This window comes from Protopterus annectens, chromosome 3.part1 (assembly GCF_019279795.1).
Source record: "Protopterus annectens isolate FY-2018-M chromosome 3.part1, PAN1.0, whole genome shotgun sequence".
Taxonomy (NCBI): Eukaryota; Metazoa; Chordata; order Ceratodontiformes; family Protopteridae; genus Protopterus; species Protopterus annectens.
The window spans coordinates 1739750390-1739771831 of NC_056732.1; the positions used below are offsets into that span (position 1 = coordinate 1739750390).

General features: G+C 43.7%; 1 long non-coding RNA gene across 1 annotated transcript in view; it reads right to left on the minus strand.

Moving 5' to 3' along the window:
* Positions 1-2117: 2117 nt before the first annotated feature.
* Positions 2118-21442, minus strand: part of LOC122798904 — a 269954-nt gene continuing 250629 nt past the window's right edge. The window contains exon 3 of the long non-coding RNA XR_006364338.1: positions 2118-2223. This is a non-coding gene — a long non-coding RNA (uncharacterized LOC122798904). The remainder of the gene's footprint in view (positions 2224-21442) is intronic.

Genomic DNA, 21442 nt, shown 5'->3' on the forward strand with positions numbered 1-21442 from the left:
TAATCCAGGAGGTAGAAGGTGTGGGTTTTGCCCCTTAGTTGTATTATTTTTTCTTTAGTACAGTTTTTTTTCCATGTTTACTATTACCACATGTTGGATTAGGCCTAATGTCCTATTGTTTATCACGTGTTTTTTTCAATGTGGACTGGTCTGTATTGTAGGTACATCCTATAATTACTGAAAAAATTTACAGTTAATCGAGACATGATGGCCGAAAGGAAAGAACTCAAACAGCTGACATTGAAGGAAAAGGTTGATCTACATTTTCTGGAAAGTAGCAGTCAAAGAAAGAATGGCTGAACATTTTGGTGTTAGCAAGACCACAGTTAGCAACATCCAAGAATGTAAATATGAGTACTTGGAGAGATATGGTAAGGAAAGTAGAAGTCTACAGTAGTAAAGGAGGAAAACTTCCATTGATGAAGTCAATAAAGCCACATTAAGCTGGTTCAAACAAATGAGGGCAGTTAACACTTGAATCTCCAGGCCGATGATCCAAGAAGTTGCTAAAAAATTCTCACAGGAATTCGGGATGGCAGATTTCCAAGCATCAAGTGGTTGACTCGATAAATTTAAACTGTGACACAAGATCTCCCAGAAAGTCTTGTATGGTGAATCCAATGAAGTTCCAGTACAAGTTGAGGAAGTGCTCATCAAAAAGTTCCCAGACTTCGCCAGAGGCTTTAAAGATGACAACATATTTAACACTGACGAGTGCGGACTCTTTTTCAAGGCGATGCCTGACAGGAGCTTCATCATGAAGGGTGACAGATGTAAGAGTGGAAAACTTTCCAAAAATCATTTCGCAGTTATGCTTTGTGCTAGCTCAACCGGAGAGAAATGAAAGCCCTGGTGATTAGTAAATTGGCAAAGCCATGCGCATTCAAAAACCTGAAGCCCGAAGACCTCCACGCCACTTGGAGATCAAACAAATGTGCATGGATGACTGGTACCCTATTTGAGGAGTGGGTAAGGGGTATTGCTGAGAAATGAAGAAGAAGAAACGGTCTATTCTACTGACAGTAGACAACTGTCCTGGCCACCCGCAAGTGAATCATCTCACAAAAGTGACACTGAAATTTCTGCCTCCAAACACAACCTCAAAAATCCAACCTCTTGACCAAGGCATCATCAAAACATTTAATATGCACTACTGAGTCCAGCTCCTGCAGTGGGTCATTACTAAAACACAAACCTGTGGTCTGCCTGTGGAAGCAACTTCATCCACTGCATCAGTTAATGCTCTGGATGCTGTCCTCTGGATCACTTCTGGACCCAGCCTTGTGTCTTATATCCATTATATGCTCCTTAATCCTTTACCAATGGTGGTGCCTAGATTTTTTATGCATTCACAGTTTGATAACTTCTCATATCTTAAGCTAAATTATACATTTGTAGTTGTTCCAAAAACAATGATTTTTACACTTATATGTATTGAACCTTGGCCTCCAATTATTTATTTTTTATTTGTTCTAGACAGACATTTAAGTCTGTATCACCTTGTATTTTTGCACCAATTTTAAAGTCAAATGAGTACTTGTATAGTCAGAAATTATCCATCAGAAATTCAGAAAAAAATATTTTTAAAAATTCAGGGCAGAACAAGCCCTGCTGAATATCAGCTGTAATATTCCTCCAAGTTGACCTAACACTATTTATTACCATTGATTGTTCTCTTGTTGTCTCTTCCAGGGGTCTGCAACCTGTGGCTCTGGAGCCGCATGTGGCTCTTCCACCCCTCTGCAGCGGCTCCCTGTAGCTTTGAAAAATAATGGTCACTATCGCACAACACACACACTCACACACATACACACACTGAGAGTGAATGAGCGATGGACTTTAAATATTGTTCTTATAAACTTAGACACTTGGTAGAATAACATGATTTCTGTTGCCATGCATTCCACACACACTAAGAGTGATCGAGCAATCCCCTGCCAGCAGCATCTCCTGAAATGTTTCTATGCCTCTCAAAGTCTTACACAAAAAATCTGGACAGAGCCACAAATAAAGGGGAACAAAGGAACAAAAATAGGAATGGACTTTAAATATTGCTCTTATAATCTTGTTAGATTAACATGGTTTCTGTTAACACACACACACTTACCTCTCAACCGTGCAGACATTTGCAGAATGTCCTGACTTTTGCCTCATACTTTTGATTTCTTTCATTTCTCATTTCATCTCTCATAAAATTGTGGCGTTCTGGCAAATTATTGAGGGCTGAAGTAAAAAAAAATAGACATTTGAGTTTCAAACTTCATACCCTTCAGAAAATTCATGCTAATGCAAAATCTATTCTATCAACTTTCTAAGTTTGTAAGTACAATATTTAAAAAGTGTCCCTATTTTTGGGCCTTTGTGCCCCATTATTTATGACTTTGTCCAGATTTCTTGTTCAAAGAAGTCGAGAGATATGACGCACACAAACACACACACACACACACACACACACACACACACACACACACACACACACACACACACACACACACACACTGATAGTGATCGAGCAATCCCAACAAAGGAACAAAAATAGGGATGGATTTTAAATATTGCTGTTATAAACTTAGTTCTTTTATATTTAGTAGAATAACTATATATAAAACTTTATATGCTGTGTTATCTTCATTTTAGGGTTCAAATAAGTTTTGTGGCTTCTGACAAATTTTATTTGGTGTCGAGAGGGGCCTAAAATGACTCTTTTGATAGTGAAGGTTGCAGACTCCTGTCTTAGACCATCAAATGATATAATGACTTACCTTAAGATAGTTGAAGTTGTACAGTATCTGCCAATAGGAAATGGTATTGAAAGCCTTCAGTACATCTAAATATACAACAGCATAGCCTAAACCTTTAACCATTAAACTGTATATCCTACTATAAAAGTTTCCTTGACTCATCAAGGTTGAACACCCTCTTATAAACCCATGTTGAGCTTTGTCTGCATGAGACCCATATTTATTACACCTGAATAATTGCAATAACAGACAACATTTGAAACTTTTTCCAATTTTCAACATTAGGCTGATATGACAATAGCTAAAAATATAATATTTGTCATCACCTTTATAAATAGAAACCACATTTGACTTAGTCCATTCTTCTGATACAAGTCCTCTAATTAGCAACTGATTAAACATTATTGTTAGGGGAAGACAAAGGTATCTAAAGTTTTACAAATTATCTGTCCAATAAAAGGCAGCACATTATGAAAGAGACTGCTTCCTTCAGCAGTCGTACAGGATCACCTTCATTTTCTCATTGTAATAGTCATACATGTGCACTTTATTCATGTTATGTATTATTGGTACACACATTGTGCAGCATGAGTGTAACTGATGCCAAAAACTCTCTTCACTAGTTAAATACCTGCAGCTGCTTCAATCACGATAGGTTCATACTGGTTAATGGTAAACCAGAAACAATAAATCATACACTGGTTCTTCTATAAATGAATGGTAAGAAGTAACTCCACAAATGAAGTAAGGAGCAAGCCTCCCTGAAGACTGCATGCCCTCTATGATATCAGCATCATCGAGACTGGCTTTTTTATGACAAGCAGAAGAACAAAGCTCTTAATTTTGGAGTGATGGAAGAGAGTGCGGTTGACTTCAACCCACCTATCCTGGTGGAGGAAGACATCTAAATCAGTTACTGTACTGACACCCAGCAGAGGCTGGATGTACTTATGGTATACCTGAAGCTACTGTGGTGATAAGGGAGTGCACTTTTTCTAAACAGTATGTGCTGTAGTCAGAGGCAGGTCTGCACAGTAGGGAGCATGTTTAGAGGGCTAATATTGAATTACATAAACCTCACTGACTGCCTTGGGGGATCAAGAGATAAGGTTTATTTTTAAAACCCTAATGGTTACCTGGGCAATAGCCTCCCATGAAAACAGAAATTTACCCCAGGATTGCCCGCTATACTTGACCGAGGCAGCTCCTATATGCTTTATCCCATGCATGGCTCCCCTCAAATTATATATGTTATGATTCAAGTTATTCTCATTGGGCTAATATATAAATACTGACCATGGGGATAAGTAAGACCAATCTATAAATAAATCTTATGAACCTATGATATGTTCTCATCCTACATGGGATAAATGTGGACAATGGATTACAAAAGGGCTAATGGTTGGCAAAGTATACACACACACACACATGTATATATATATATATATATATATATATATATATATATATATATATATATGTGTGTGTGTGTGTGTGTGTGTGTATGTTTGTGTTTATGTGTGTATAATGGTCCATGTTAACTGTTCAAACTTACAAAGTTTGAAGCTAAGACAGAGACTAAAATTATTTGAATGACAAATAGTCAGATATACAAAACTTTGAATCACACTGATTCAAAGAAAAGCAAAACCTATTTTTTGCAGGTACACCTCACACACTGCTAATTATATATACCACCTCTGAAATAACACTACATTGGGGAAAGGGCAAATTCCTTGATCCTCACTGTACTACATTCTTGCAATGCAGTGACATTCAAAAAGCTCATTTTTGAACTCTGCAGCTGATGATTCTAGATCTAGAGCTTGATCTCTGGAGAGCTTGAATGTTTATGTATACATGTGTATATATGTAAGGGTGCTAGTGATGATATCAAGTGCGTGTGTGTGTGTGTGTGTGTATGTGTGTGTGTGTGTGTGTGTGTGTGTGTGTGTGTGTGTGTGTTAAGTTGACAGCTGTCTAGTTGACTACATAAGCTCGAGTAGGCAGTTGATTGACATGTGTGTGAAATTGCACAAATCCAGGGGTTGGGGAATTTGCCCATACCCTGTGCTAGGGTGATTTAGAAGTCAGTATTTATAATCAACAGGGGGTAGGGGACTCAGCCCCCACATGGGTAGTGGAGGGGGACTTGCTCCCTACAAAAACAATGGGCCAGATTCAGGAAGCCTCCGTGTAAGAGTTATAACTCTTACACGGAGGCTGCAGTGAAACTGTGTGATGTCAGCATGTCATGCATATGTATGAGGTGCATGAGGCATGCTGAATCACACTAGTAACTCTTACACGGTCCGTGTAAGAGAGTAGGGGGCGTGTCAGTAGGCTAAGCCCTGCAAGCGGACACGCCCCCGGAAGACTAGAATGGCTGAAAGTAAACAGCCACGAGAGAGGCCATGGAAATGTGCATAAACGCACTACACAACACATGCCCCGATAGACCATCACTGTATAAAGTGAAGAGATGTAATAAAATTAAATTAAAACCTTTTTTTTTTTTAAACCCCGTAAATGTTTGCTACTGTGTGCGCCCGTGTTGTATGGTGTGCTACTAGCGCAATCACAGTTAACAATCAGTGGAAAAGGATATAAGAACTAAATATGCAAAGTAAGCCAAGAAGTAATAGCTTAGCGGTAGAGTTGCCGGCCTAAGAATAGGCAGGCAGGGTTCGAGCCCCCACAACAACTTTTTTTTTTTTGTAAATAAGCACTAAAATGCCCCCTGACAGTATTGTACACATGTAAATGTATTCCCTTTTGTAAAATGGAATGAAACGGAGCATATATTCTGAAGTAACACAATAACAAAAATAGTCAGAAATGTACTGATAGCTAAGCTGCTGTGAGACGGAGTGCCCATAGCTGAGTAGTGTTTAAAAAGCTGCAAACTGCGTGCCTGTTGCTAGGCATCAGTTTAACAGAGTGAAACTGTTTGCAACTAGCTGTGCTTAGCTGAACATGTGTGTCACTAGCCAATTAAGGTTTATCCCAGCGCACACCGTTTGCGCGGCGCTCCCACAAGCTAACTGCCAGTGCGCATGTGTTAGCTCCGCGCAAACGAGTGCAGACCTGGTTTTAAGTGCTTAAAAGTGCTTTTGGCATGTTTGATTGACAGGTCTCAACTCATTTCTGTCAGGAAAATCAAAAATCAGTTGCCAGATTCGAACCCAGGATACCATGCACTAGAGTCAAGGTACTAAACCACTAAGCCATGACAGCAATACCTAGAAATGCAGAAATAGCATATATATGGGATAAAATCCAGAATGGAGCATGATAAAGCATTTTCAGTGAAGTAGATACAATTCCAAAACGGCCAATCAGAGAAATGTGCGGGAAAATCGGCATATATAAGCCCCATAGGCGGGAATACACAGCAGAAAGATTGTAGATCAGAGCTGCAGTCAGAATGAGTGGAGTAGGTGAGGGACGTTGCTTTCGAGCACAGCGTTGGGGCGTTGAGGAGTCCAGATACATGGTCTGGCTCCTTGTCCATCATCACGAGGCCCAACTCATGCAGGGCCAGGTCTCATGGGGAGCATATAGGGCAGAGGCATGGGACCAGTTGGCTCGTGATCTGACCAGTGCTACTGGCATTCCACGCACTGGTGAGCAGGTCCGTCACCACCATGCAGACTTGAAACGGCGCAAGTAAGACCAGTTGTCTGAATGGATCCCGGAGGCCCGGGATATGCCCAACGCCCCACTACTGAGTAAGTTACATTTTACTTATGTATGTAAGGATTTCAACTAGCTGATACCATGGAGATGTGTAGTCCAATATTACTTCTTTTGTATTACAGCTGCAGGTGTCCGCTCTATGAATCGCGAGATGCATGCCCGTAGGCTGGTGCGGATGCGCCACCGTGCAGGTTAGTAACCCCACCCAGTACTTGTAAATAAATATTATACTGTAGCATGTATCAGAAAACTGCAGTGTATTGATTAAAAGTAATATAATGTGCAAGCAAGATTTGAAAGTCTGCAGGTATGGCTGCAACAAGTTCATCAGTATGCAAGTGTAACTGGAAATATAATTGATAGAATTAAACAGTGCTGTAATACAGATGTCCCACCATTAATTAAATATAGTGTAACCTGCAGTAGTCTCAAGAGTACAGCTTCAGAATCTGAGGTAGTCACATGTGAGATATATCCCTGTTGAAATGCTGAATCATGACAGAAGTGAGGCTGTTGGAAAGTGTTTGAATCACCACTAGTCTAACATGTGAACAAAGCCTAGAAGTAGCAACCTGAACTGTGAATTTGCAGGAAGTGTGAGACTGACAGAAAGGGTCATGTATGAATAAATAAAGTAGTAATAACCCCGGAATATATTAGCCCCTGTGTGTTTCTACAGAACTAAATGCATGTGGGAAGTACAACTTAATATACCAAACTGATTTCAGTGTGTCAGAATCTGGAATGTCTAGCCAAATGCTGTATATGGTGATCACAGTAAACAATTTGCAGATAGAATGAATGATTATCTGACAGACTAAACAGCCATAGTTGTCCCCTGTCCTGTCATCAAAGTGTAGCAGGATGATGTATCTGATCAAATTCAAAATAAGTAGGATAGTGATGTATTTGTAACAGGTGTAGCTTGACAGTCAAATAAAATTTATTTTGAAACATCAGCCTCAACTTAATTGTGTACCTATTATAAATGTAAATCAATGTGTAACATATGAATGTGTCATCACTTTCTATCTCCGCCCAACCCTATAATTCCATATAACAACACCCACTAAATAATGGTATGTGAACATTGCATTAATCATGGACATTTGTCCGTTTCAAAAATATATGCATGTCTGTTCGTGCATGTGCCCTGTTCATACCTGCAAATCTGATGGCCTGTTGCCATTAATCAACCCTGCATGTTGTTTGACTGTGTATTTCTGTTCAAATAATGCATGTGATATTGATATGCCCCTTGTTCAATGGTAATATCTGGGTGTTTGTTTGATGGGAATACCAATGCATGCTGTTACAACTAATCTGAATGGAATACAATGCCACTAACCCAAACTAACATAACTACTCACAAACCTAGAACGCTTGGGAAGGCAGGTCCCAGCGGACCCACCTCTCCCACCTCAGCTGGTGACTGCACCTGGCACTAGTGCCCAGGGCGGACCCCCCTGCGGTCGCCGTGTGGCACCTTCGGGTGGAAGCGCTGCAGGGGATGGGGCCCGTCCCCTCTGCAAGTGTGGCCGGAGGGGTTCGCCCACTCACCCTCCAGGTGTCCGGTCTGTGGTGCGAAGGGAGATCCAAGACACTATTCTTGGGCCCCTACGCCAGCTTGAGGCTCGTGTGGCACAGCTAACGGCCCCGGCCATTGCCCCGCCCACAGCCCCAGCACAGCCCGTCCTGGGCTGTGAAGGAACAGTGGCAACTGCCTATGGGTGGGGATATCAGTTCCACTGTTGCCATCTGTGGGCTCATGCATCTTGGAAATCCCAACCTCCGTCCCCGTCAATTGTGTAACCACCCCCACGTGTGTCATACACCGCCCCTGTATGCGTCTTGTCTGTCTTGTCTGTTAACCTACCCAACCTACCTCCCCAGCTATACCGACTTCCTTCACCTGACATACCACTCTCTCCTGAAAAAAAAATTACGCCCCATACATAGCTGTCCATGTCGCACACATGTCTGCTTGACATTGAAACAGTTAATTACAATTGGCTCTACAACAACTATTAATGTTGTCCTGACACCTCTCTCAGGGGTGAAAGGTTTCTAATGTCTCACCAAAATACATGGAAATGCACAGCTGTTGCTGCCAAAGACATGGGCATCTATGGGCCTTACCTACATCCCTCCTGCAAATCCCACGCTTGTTTCCCTACTGTCTTACCCTCTTTGTGACCCCTTTTTCACCACTTTCCTGTCACCCCTTTTTCTTTTCTTTCAAAGAAATTAGCGGGTGTGCGCTTGTGTTAGCGGAGCTCACCGCCAGTGCGCATGCGTGAGCTCCGCGCAAACGAGCGCAGACCTGGTTTAAAGTGCTTAAAATTGCCTTTATGGCACTTTGATTGACAGGTGCTGTACTCAGTTTGAAAGTTTGCTAAGAAAAATAAATTCCCACTGTCAGTCTCAAACCCAGGACCTTGGTAATATTAGTCTGTATGACCTACCACTAAGCCATGCCTGCTTTACAAGACCACACTGCTAAAATAAATATAACATGTAATAGTAGGAATCAGTATAAAGGCAATATAGGAGATGTACTATCTAAAGCATGTCAGGTAGAGTTTTAATGGCCAAATTACTGGATTCCCATACTAGTTCAGTGTGAACAGAAACAGCCCTGCTACCTGTTAGCTTGTACATAATAATGTAAGGTAATGTACATATGTGAAGGTATGTATATCTACACATACATATATATAAATATATATTAATACATATGAAATATAGTCATAGGTCTCAGTAGCCATACACACTCACTACAGGAAACAGTGAACATAATTGCAGCAACCTGAATCTGCAACACAGCCTGACCCCTGTGTGACCTACTTACCCTTCTAACTGCTTAAAGGTGGCCTCAGCACTTTGACTGACAAGTCCTGTACTCAGTTTGAAAGTTTGCAAAGTAAAAAAAATTCCCACTGTCAGTCTCGAATCCAGGACCTTGGTAACATTAGTCTGTATGATCTACCACTAAGCCATGCCTGCTTCACAAGAGCACAGTGCTAAAATAAATATAACATGTAATAGTAGGAATCAGTATAAAGGCAATATAGGAGATGTACTATCCAAAGCATGTCAGGTAGAGTTTTAATGGCCAAATTACTGGATTCCCATACTAGTTCAGTGTGAACAGAAACAGCCCTGCTACCTGTTAGCTTGTACATAATAATGTAAGGTAATGTACATATGTGAAGGTATGTATATCTACACATACATATATATAAATATATATTAATACATATGAAATATAGTTGTAGGTCTCAGTAGCCATACATACTCACTACAGGAAACAGTGAAGATATATGCAGCAACCAGAATCTGCAACACAGCCTGGCTCCTGTGAGACCTACTAAGCCCTTTAACTGCTTAAAGGTGCCTCCAGCACTTTGATTGATAGGCCCTATACTCAACTCAAAAGCAGAATATGAGCATACTAGTAGGCCCTACCACAAGACCATTGTAACACTAGTCTGTATGGCCTACCACTAAGCCATGACTCTCATACAGGAATATAGTGCTAAATAAGTGGAACACGTAATAGTAGGAATAAAGATAAAGGCAATATAGTATGTCTACTACCCAAAGCATGTCATGCAGACTTTTATAGTCCCAATTACTGGGTTCCCATACTAGTGTAGTGTTAACAGAAACAGCCCTGCTAATTGTTAGCTTGTACCCAATAATGTCAACTAATGTACATATATGAAAGTATGTATATGTACACAGATATATATATATATATATATATATATATATATTTATATAGCAATACATATGACATATAGTTGTAGGTGTCAGTATGCATGCACACTCACTATAGGGAACAGGCAAGATAAATGCAGCAACCTGAATCTACAACACAGCATGAAGCATGGTAGATGTACTAACCTTCACACTCACAAAACACTGTCAACAGCATACCAGCATGGTCCACGCCCTACAATCTGAAAGGGCAATGCCTATCTCACATACCCTTTTATAGCAGTGTCCTGAAATCACAGTGAGACATGCAATCAGTACACACCCAGCTGCATGCAATTAGCAAATGCTGCCTTACAATTGGTGCAGAGGCCATCACATGGACCTATGCAGATACCTACAAAAGCAATGAGTACCCACACTACACTCATGCAATACATTCATTGCACAAAACCGACAGAGAAAGAGAGAGAGAGACAGAGAGAGAACAAAACAGAAATAAAGACAGCCAGCAGCAAAACCAGCAGCAGCAGCAGCAGCAAACTTCAAGCAGCACCAGTGACACACCAACAGCTGCCACAAACACAGGTAATGCAAAGTAGCAGGTTAATCCTGTGTATACTGTGACACTCCAAATGTATCATAGTTCACTATCTATAGGTATGTCCATGAGATAGGTTGTGTGTACATAGTCATGAAATATAAACATATGTAATATTGTTGTACATGTGGGCCATAATTAACACTTCCATAGCTTAGAACACAAGGCCAGTTGTGCATATGATGCAGTAGTTCCCAGGGTCAGTAGAGGTTCCTCCTCATTGGTGTGGGACCACTGTGTATGTATGGCACTGTTCAGGTACATATCCTGTAGTATGGCCAGGGATTAATATCAGTCTGTCATGTGGTGCTATGTCCTCCAGGGGTGAATGTAGCACACATCCAGGGATACCATTTCGTAACAGTGATGATATGTGTTCTGCAATGATGAGGGTGGCTCTCACCTGGACATGTGAGAGGATAGGGAGGTTACAGTCATCTGGGATAACTAATAACACGTGTGTAGGACAATGGGGGGTACCTGCACCTAAACTGTCTGCAACAATGTTGGCAATATCTGTGCATTTGGTGAATGTGAAGCATCTTAACACTGCAGACAACAGATGCCTTCCCGTCATGTGAATCTGCCCTGTGCTGCAGTAGCCTCCTACTATTGTTATACAATATGCCTGTATCTGTAGTCCACTGGACAGGATTAATAAGTGGTGTGCAGTTGTTCTGGGTTAGATAACTGTGTGCACAGTACATGCAGTATGTGGGATGTCTGTGGTAAGCATATGCAAAGGTGCTGGCGGTGTGTGTTGTGGCTTCCACTGGCCCAGTGGGCTGCATGGATAGCATCACTGTCATAACTACTGAATAACTGTGTAATAACATGCATACATAGCAAGGTAGTGTACTGTGCTTGTGGTGTTGTTCAGATATGTATATCCAGGCTGAGTAATGTGTGTCCACATCACAGGGTTGGATGGCAGCACACATCCAGTATGTATGGATGAACACCCAGAATGTGTCAGACGTGTCACCTGTGCAGAAGTATCTGGCCATTACCTGTGCATCCCCCACAACACACACACATGCAACATATGGCAGATGTACTATAGCAGTACACACATGTTCATAGGTTCATACTAGGCTATCTGCCCGAGGGCATTTACAAGCCTAGCCCATCGTTTTGTGGCTTACGCCACCCCTTTAGTATGGGGAACCATACCCATTATTTTGCTGTGCCTCTGTTGAGCAGTGACACGGAGGTAATCCCTGGGGTATATCTGTGATCTCCCATCCATTGGTCAAGATTTCTCTTGAACAAGGCCAGCGAGGTGCTCTGCCTCACATATACCGTGATTTTGTTCCACAGCATAGGGAGTCTTTGGGTGATGAATCTATCCCTCCAGCATGTCCTATTAATAGCCGTGTCGAGGTTTAAGTCTCCCGCCCTTGTGGCTCTGATGGATCTAGGTTTAGGTGAAGCATATTCATCAAATCTGGGTTTGACATGGCCTTGTATGTTGGGCAAAGGTCACCTCTGAGCAAGCGGTAAGCGACTGAATAGAACATACATGGACATGCTGGAGGGGCAAATTTCTAACTGAGAGGCTCCCTTCACTCTGTAATGAGCTTGAACAGTTGAGAATGAACAGTTCATAGGTTCATACTAGGCTATTTGCCCTAGGGCATTGGTAAGCCTAGTAGAATGTGTTTGTCTTTTGCCACCCAATCACAAGTTATGCTGCTATGCCCTTGTCCGACTTTAGTATACTTTGCCTCTGTCTAACAGTGACATAGAAGTGATACCTGGGGTACAACTATGATCTCCATCCACTCATCCAGATTCCTATGGAAGAGAGTCAATGAGGGACTCTGCCTAACCAGTAGTGTGAGCTCATTACAGAGTGAAGGAGCCTCTCGGTTAGGAATATGCCCTCCAGCATGTCCATGTATGTCAGTGCTGAGGTCCAGCTCTCCTGAGCATGTGGCTGTATGGGACTCTGATTGCCTGAGGTGCATCACGTTCATTACTGCTAGGTAGGACATGGCTGTATATGGCATGCACAGATTGCCTCTGAACAGGCAGTATGCCACTGAGTCCAGCTGGATTCACTTTACCTGGGCAGCATATGACATCTGTGTGAGCCATTGCATCCCCTCGATGATGTACTGTTGTCCTGTACCAGTTGCTGTAGGTGTCTGGTTAGGTACATCCCAAAAGGTGCATTGTACGCAATTATAGGCCTGATGATGGATGAGTACAGAGGCACAATGACCTCCCCTGCCATACATGTGAATCAGTCATGATTAGCTGGGCTATATAACATGTCTGTCAATCCACGTTGGCCATGTGGTAGACAAATGACAGACCGCTACCATGTTTCTTCCGCAGGTCCCCAACTACGTCTTCTGTACTCAATGGCCTAACACCTATGTTGTACTGTGCCACCAATGTGGAGGCGTGGGAATCTGCATTGAATACTGATACTCCCTCCCTTGTTCAAGTGTTGTGGCCGACAAGAATGGTAACAGCTATAACGTGGTAGTACTGGTGTGCTCCTGTGAAACCTGAAACAGGTTCATGTTACTGCACAGATATCGATGTCCAGAATGCTAGGTAGGGTTTTGGGTGTGTGCATCCTTGGGTCTAGACGTCCAGTGTTGAGTAGCATCACTCTTACTTCCTCATCCTTTGTGATACAAATGGATGTGGGTTTGCCTTATGAGCCTTGCCTAATACAGGCACTATGGGTGTAGCAGGAGGCTCCGCCAAATGGCAATAGGACTGTGGTGACAGGTGCAAGCTGTCCCTAGCAAAGCATACCACCCCAAGATGTCAGGCATTGGCACACCTGTGAATGACACCAGTATGTCAGTCAATTGTTGGAAGGGATCATCGTGCCTTGATATTGTGGCATTGTTCTAGGTGAGGGTAGGATGCTACTCAAGGTCAGGGTCAAACTGTCTCGGCCACGTGCTCAGAGAGCTCTGTAATGTCTCATGTCATGTAGTCCAGGGAGGAATGTGTCAGGCCATTCACAGCAGCATGGACATTGACTGAGTCATACCTGTACCTGCCTTGGGGTTACCTGACTGTTTGTGTTATGTGGCAGTTCATAGTGCCTGACAGGCTGCACACCGTGACCCTCACCTCGTTAAGCCTGGTGAACGTGATGTGAGTGTGCCTGATGATAGAGGCACCTAGTACAGGTGTATGAGGTGTGTTGTTAACTGTTAATGGCTGTGAGTGTTCAGCACATTGGCTTTGTGTGATATGTGTTGCACATGTTCGTTTATGTGGTAGTGGTTGCCTGGATGTCTGCTTAGGAGGTCTCTGCTGCATAGGCAGAGCTGTGGTCTGAGCCTACAAGTATGATCATGTGTGATCATGTGTTAGGTCCGCTGTTGTGGTAGGTCTACGTGAGACTGGAAGTGTAGTGAGTGATCCCCTTTGCCACGTGACTGGTTATGGCGGTATTGAGTAGACAGAGCCTAGCCTCCAGTCTGGTATATGGTTGCATCACTCACATGAGTTTGAATTTGTTGTTAGGAGGAGGGGGTTGTCTGTGTACATGCATCTGTTCTAACATTGTCTCTGGAGTACCACACTCACCAGACACATCCCACATCCACACACTTGCCACATTCAGGCTTCAGAACACTATCTAGGTATATTCGGGTACATGTGCGTGTTACAGTAGCATGTAACACTATACTGAGTACTGGCAGTTAGTTGTCTGTTGTCATGTTGTCTGTATAGAATAAAAGAATTGTTTGATTATCCTACTCCGTTTTGTGGACATTACTTGAAGAAGTGTTACCTTACATGTGTTATCAGTACCACCACCTTCTGTTTTGTAGTTTTGTTTGTATAGGGTGCTATCAACATCACTGCTTGTTAAGGGTAATGACCACCCTGCAGTGCATAGCCCCATGTGGCAAAAGCCACATCCCACCCCATCATTGTGCACACACACTAACCCCACCAACAGTAAAACACATACTTTCCATTTGCAAGATTCAAACCCATACCTAACTGTGCAATGACAGTAGAAACAGACACATTAGCAGAGTGTGCTATTTGCAGTAGTTGGAGAAATCCTTACTAATGCTGTACTTAGAGGGTGCTGACATCATCTGTGTATAGGAGGAGGGATGTGCACCCTGTAGTGTGTTCTCCCAGTTGGCAAAAGGCAGTTAACCCTCCCAGCATAGTGCACACACATAAACCACACTCATACTAACACACGTACATTCCCTTTGCAGGATTCAAACCCCTACCTAACTACGTTATGACACTGAAGAAAGACGCATTTGCAGAGCGCGCTATGCAAATTATTTGAGGACTTTACTACAGGTGATATAGTTATACAGTCCTGACATCATCACTGTTTCAAAAGGGGATCTGCATCCTGTACCATACTGTCACGGTTGCTAATAGGGACATTTCCACACACACACATCGATGTGTTGGTGGTTTGCATATGTGGGGATCCAGAACTCCAGTGTGATTAGTATATGGTTTGATTGCAACAATGAGGATGTACTCCCAGTGGTGAGCAGTTTGTACTCATGTTTGTAAAGATCAGCTCTACTATATCTGCCCCTCTTGTGGGAAGGTTGGTTACCTGTTCCATAGCCAAAGAATGTCCGATCAATGGGAACCTTAGAGCTTGGGTATTGTGGCTTGTGTAATGTTCACAGTCTATGTTTGGGTAGCTGGCATCACCCAGTATGATGGTGTTTGCAGAGTAATCTAAACTCTCCTGTGTCAGCATGAAGGCTGTGTGGGAGACCTGAGTTTGAGAGGGTGCTGTAAGAGCTCCTCTGTGTCTCTTTCCATGTGGTCCGGGAGGTGCGTCCCAACAGGTAGCTGACTGTGACCCTCCCTTGCTCTGTCTGGAGGGCGGCACGTCTGTCAACAGCTCATGTCAAGCAAGTGCACACCCCTCATAAATGATGTGGAAACCTTCAAAGGCCCAAGGCCTGTTGAAAATATGGACCAGACTGCAGATACCTGTATAGAGTCATTCTGTGGACACATTCAGGAATGCATGGATCATGAAGCCACATATGAAAGCATGACCCAATTCTCCAAAGGCAGATGTCCTGGGCGGACACCAGCCATAAACACACTATACAATAGAAGGATGGCGCCACTACATGATACAACAACCTCCCAAAATGTGAAGGCACCACTGATGAGTATTGGATGACAACTACAGGCACCCATATGATTGTCTAAGGCCATCTTTGAGAGAGGATTCCACAAGCCACTGAGGATAATCACAAGGCTGCCTGTAGTTATGTTAGTAACCTGAGTGGTACTACCCAGATATGCTCAGAGGTAATACAATATGTCACACAAAATATAAAACACACAGACATTGCCATCATCCTAGTGGACAGGTTCAATGCTGCCTTCTCTCCCCACCACACCAAAGGGAACATATGTCTCGCAGCACAGTGCTTCCCCCCCTGACATCACAGATGCTCAGGTAAGAGATGCCCTTCCCAAAGCAATAAACACTGCATCAATGGGACCAGACAGTGTCCCAGGCTGTGTCCTACATGAACCACAAGAAGAGCTACACCCAGACATAACACCACTGTTCAATCCCAGCCTTAATACACGATATGTGGCCAGAGAGTGGCATACAGCAACAGTGGTCCCTCAACATGCAGGTGGTGCTGTCACAGATCCTGGACACTACTCCCCATATGTCTGACTAGCTTTGTCTGCAAAGCTATGGCAAGGATCATCATGAACCTCACATATCTAGATATTGTGGACCTACAGACATGTCACCATACACAGTTTGGCTTTGTCAATGGCAAATCCTGCCTATCAAACCTGTTTGCTTTGTTTGAAACAGTCACCAAGGCCACTGTCAAGGGGTAGGAGGTCCACACAGCCTACCTGGACCTTGCATAAGCCTTGGATACAATACCCCACTTGTGCATTCTAGGAAGCTCACCAGTGTACATAATAACCCCTATGTCACTATGGGTATTGCACAGTGGCTCAAGGGCAGAACACACATGGTAGAATTGCTGGAGCCATGTCAGCCTCCAACCTGGTACAAGTGGTGTCCCACAAGGCACAGCCCTAGGAGCTGTCATGTTCATTATATATTTGTCATAGGTACAGGCCATCATGGAAGTACTGTGGCTCAGCAAGTCGCAGGTGACTGCAGACCGAACACCATAATCAACTCAACAGCTAACACGCATCTTCCAAATGGGACTCTTGCAAACACACGACTTGTGCCACAGCCATGGCCTCAACGTGAATGACAGAAAGAGTATAGTCATCCCCTTTGTCAAACACTAAGTGACCACAATGTACCACATATGTGTTAATCCAGTAAGTGCAGACCAAGGAATTATGGACCTTGGGGTACGCAGGTTGATAGCATTCTACCATTTGACAACAACATGGACAAAGTGGTTAGGTAAGCATGTTATATGAGCCACATCATCATGGGATCCACATGTAGGCCAGGGGAGGACATTGTGCCTTTACTCATCCCTCATCATGCCCATAATTGACTATGATGAACCTGTCGGCATGCACCTTACCAGACACCTGCAGCAACTGGGGCTACCACATATGTACCTCAACAAGGGGATCAAAGTGCTCAAACAGATGCCACATACTGACTGGTTAAAGTAGCAGCAGCTCTACTCAGTGACATACTGCCTCTTCATAGGCAATCTGTGCCTGACATAGAAGGCCAGATCATACCCTCACGTAATGGCCATGCTGCATCTCCGAATATCCAGATCCCACCAGGATACACGCTGGAAATACTTGAACCTCAGGAGTGATATACATAGGACATGGTGGAGGGGCACATTCACAACTCAGAGGCTCCCTTCATTCCTGATTATTATCCCAATAGAGGTTAGGCAGACTGACTCAGTGACTATCTTCAAGAGCGATATTAATGACTGGATGTGACATTGTAGGGTTACCCTGGGTATCACTTATGTGTCACTGTGAGAAAGAGGCACAGTATACTAACCTTGGAAAAGGGCATAGCAAGACAGATTCACAATGCATGTTGAAAGGCACGCACATTCTGGCTAGGTGGATACATGCCCTGGGCAGATATCCCTGTACGAACCTATGGACCTATGTCTCTTTTTCACCATTGGCCCTATGTGCTGTCAATCACCAATGTAATCTCAATACTCGGTAGCATGTGCAAAGGTCAGTTGTCAGTCACCTCTATGGTACAGTTGTGGAATATGTGTGTCATGTAGTAATGTCACAGCTGCCACATGTACACAGTCAACCCTATCCCTACCCATTGATGTACATCACATGTATGAGATGGAAACACATGGCCAAACTGTAACAACAACATACAAGTCAGTCAGATGCATGGACACATGACTCAGTCATTGTCCATGCCACCACAGCTGATGTGGGATGTCGCTCACTGGGATACGTGATAGGGAACATGGAAGGGATCACTGAGCAAGTGACACAGGCTGGTAGACCCTGACCTTGGTTGGCATCAGACCCTCACCAGGGATTCCGACAAATTAATGAATGCTAATGAATAAGTGTAGCTACAACACCCTAGCTGAATGGTTCTTAGCATGCAGTCACTGCATTGCTATGGAATACTGTCTTACCACTCCCACAACAGGTGAGAACACGCAGCTCCTGTACATTAACAACATGTAGACTTTATGCCCCAGACCAGGTGTGCATCCCTCACTACTAGGCTGATAGCATCTACATCTCACACTGTATATACACATCCCACATGCAGCATCTGCACAGAAGACCACGGTCATAATGTTACCCTGTGCAAATACCATGTATTCACATGTGGCAGGCATCACACATGGTAACTATTGAAAGTCACAGGTACATATGTGTATTTGGCACACACATACAGCATGTGTTCATTGCCATAACCAGTGTAATCAATGTCATGCATTATTGTGAGGGACAACCCACACACATGGGCATTCTGTGTGTGCACAACACACATGGCATGTCTGTAATCAAAAGCCATACATAATTGTGATATAGTTTAGAAAGGGGTATGTGCATCCTGTAGTGTGTTTTCACAGTTGCCAAAAGGGATATATTAATCATACACACTTATCCCCCTTCACACACACTTGCCACCTGCTGGATTCAAACCCCTACCTAGCTATGTTAAGACACTACAGACGGATGCATTAGCGCAGCGCGCTATTCGCATTACTGGGGGATTTCTTTTCCCCTGATATACTTATAGGGTGCTGACATCATCAGAGTCTAGAAAGTGGAGTGATCATCCTGTGGTGTGTTTTCCCAGTTGCCAAAAGGGATGTTTCTTTCATACACACTTACCCCCTTCACACACACTTGCCACCTGCTGGATTCAAACCCCTACCTAACTATGTTATGACACTACAGACGGACGCATTAGCACGGCACGCTATTCGGATTACTGAGAGAATCCTTTTCTCCAATATACTTATAGGGTGCTGACATCATCAGAGTCTAGAAAGTGGAATGATCATCCTGTGGTGTGTTTTCCCAGTTGCCAAAAGGGATGTTTCTTTCATACACACTTACCCCCCTTCACACACACTTGCCACCTGTTGGATTCAAACCTCGACCTAACTATGTTATGACACTAGAGACGGACGCATTAGCACAGCGCGCTATTCGCATTACTGGGGAATTTCCTTTCCCCTGATATACTTATAGGGTGCTGACATCATCAGAGTTTAGAAAGTGGAATGATCATCCTGTGGTGTGTTTTCCCAGTTGCCAAAAGGGATGTTTCTTTCATACACACTTACCCCTTCACACACACTTGCCACCTGCTGGATTCAAACCCCTACCTAACTATGTTATGACACTAGAGACGGACACATTAGCATGGCGCGCTATTTGGATTACTGAGAGAATCCTTTTCTCCAATATACTTATAGGGTGCTTACATGATCAGTGTCTAGAAAGGGGGATGAGCATCCTCTGGTGTGTTTTCACATTTGCTAGGGGTAACATTTGGACCAAGTGTGTGAGCATGCCCAGTTCAGCCTTCCCGTGGCATGTTGTGTGAAAGATGTCTCATTTATCTAAGTGTGTGAGCATGCCCAGTGTGGGCTTTACATATGTTGAACTCTGCAGCCCATCACATTTGTGGATGAGTGTGACCTTCAACAAATACCTGACGTTTATGGTTGTGTGTTCTGTGCCATGTTGTGTAGTTACTGTCCGAATGCTTTTGTGTGAACAAAACAGGGAGTATACTGTGCCTGCAGGTTTTGCATGGGATACTTTGCACACAATTGTCAACATCCGTTCATACTGACCTAACACTGTAGCACTGTCTAGTGTAGTGTTTCAGTACTTTCACTGTGGTGGTCAGTATCCTGGGCTTTAGTCCTATCACTGCTTTACATTTCCATAGTGTGCACAACAGCCTGGTTAGGGTCCAGTTGTGCACATCTGCACAAAGGCAGTGCCTCTACAGACCCTGTTAATTGCTGCCCCATAAGCTTAACAAGTGTAGTCTGCAAATCTATGGAGAGGATCATAATTGAGCTCATAAACAAAGATATAGGGGACATGCAGACATTGTACCCATCCCATTTTGGCTTGGTCAGGGGCAGATCATGCCTTTTGTACTGGGTTGACATCTTCAAATTGGTCACTTAGGCCATTGTTGGGGAAAGGCAGTCCATACAGCCTACCTTGGCCTTGCAAACACTTTCAACACAATACCCCACTCAGGTATTGTGGAAAACCCTAACAACTGAAATGTAAACCCATATGTCACAAGATGGGTTGCAAACTGGCTTAAGGACGGGACCCACAGGGTTAGAGTTGCTGGCACTATGTTAGACTCCAGGCTGGTCACAGGTGGTGTCACACAGGGCTCAGTCCTTGGCCCCATTGTTTGTCATGTACTTCCCAGAAGTACAGGCCAACATGGGAGGACTTTGGATGACAATGTTAGCAGATGACTGCACACTGGGCACCATAGTGGACAGTGCATCACACACAGATATCCTTCAGAAGGGACTCACAGTAACTGATAGCTGGTGCCAGGGCCATGGCCTGAAGTCAGAGTGCACAACATGTGTAGACATACCCTTCAGGAAAAGCAAGGTGACCCCAAGCTACCATATAGGTGGCAATCCTCTAAGCACAGAGGAGGTTATCATGGACCTGGGGACCCAGGTTAACAGTCGCCATTCTTCTGAGACTCACATTGCTAAAGTGGCTAGGAAGACCTTCTACATTGCCCACCTGATCAGGCTGGGATTCACATCCAGATCTAGTGGGTCATTGTTCCCCTGTACTCTTCACTTATCAGACCGGTGATCAAGTCGAATGCCCTATTCTGGCTGTATCTCACACAACATCTGCAGCAATTGGAGACACCCTGACTGTCCCCCACCTAAAGGATCAAGGAACCCCAACAGCTGTCATATGCTGCCAGATTGATGACACTCACACTCTATTCACTCACATACCATCTGCTTAGAGGTGACATGTGCCTGACATGCGAGGCCATGTCCAAACAGAGATTAATGGGCATGCTCCACCTCAGACTCAGAAGATCCACCTGAACCACTAGTGCAGGTGACTTACACCTTAGCAGGGATGTATGTTGGACATGTTGGAGGGATGGAGTTATCACTCGGAGACTCCCTATGCTGTGGAATACAATCCTGGTCCATTTGAGGCAGAGCACCTTGCTGGC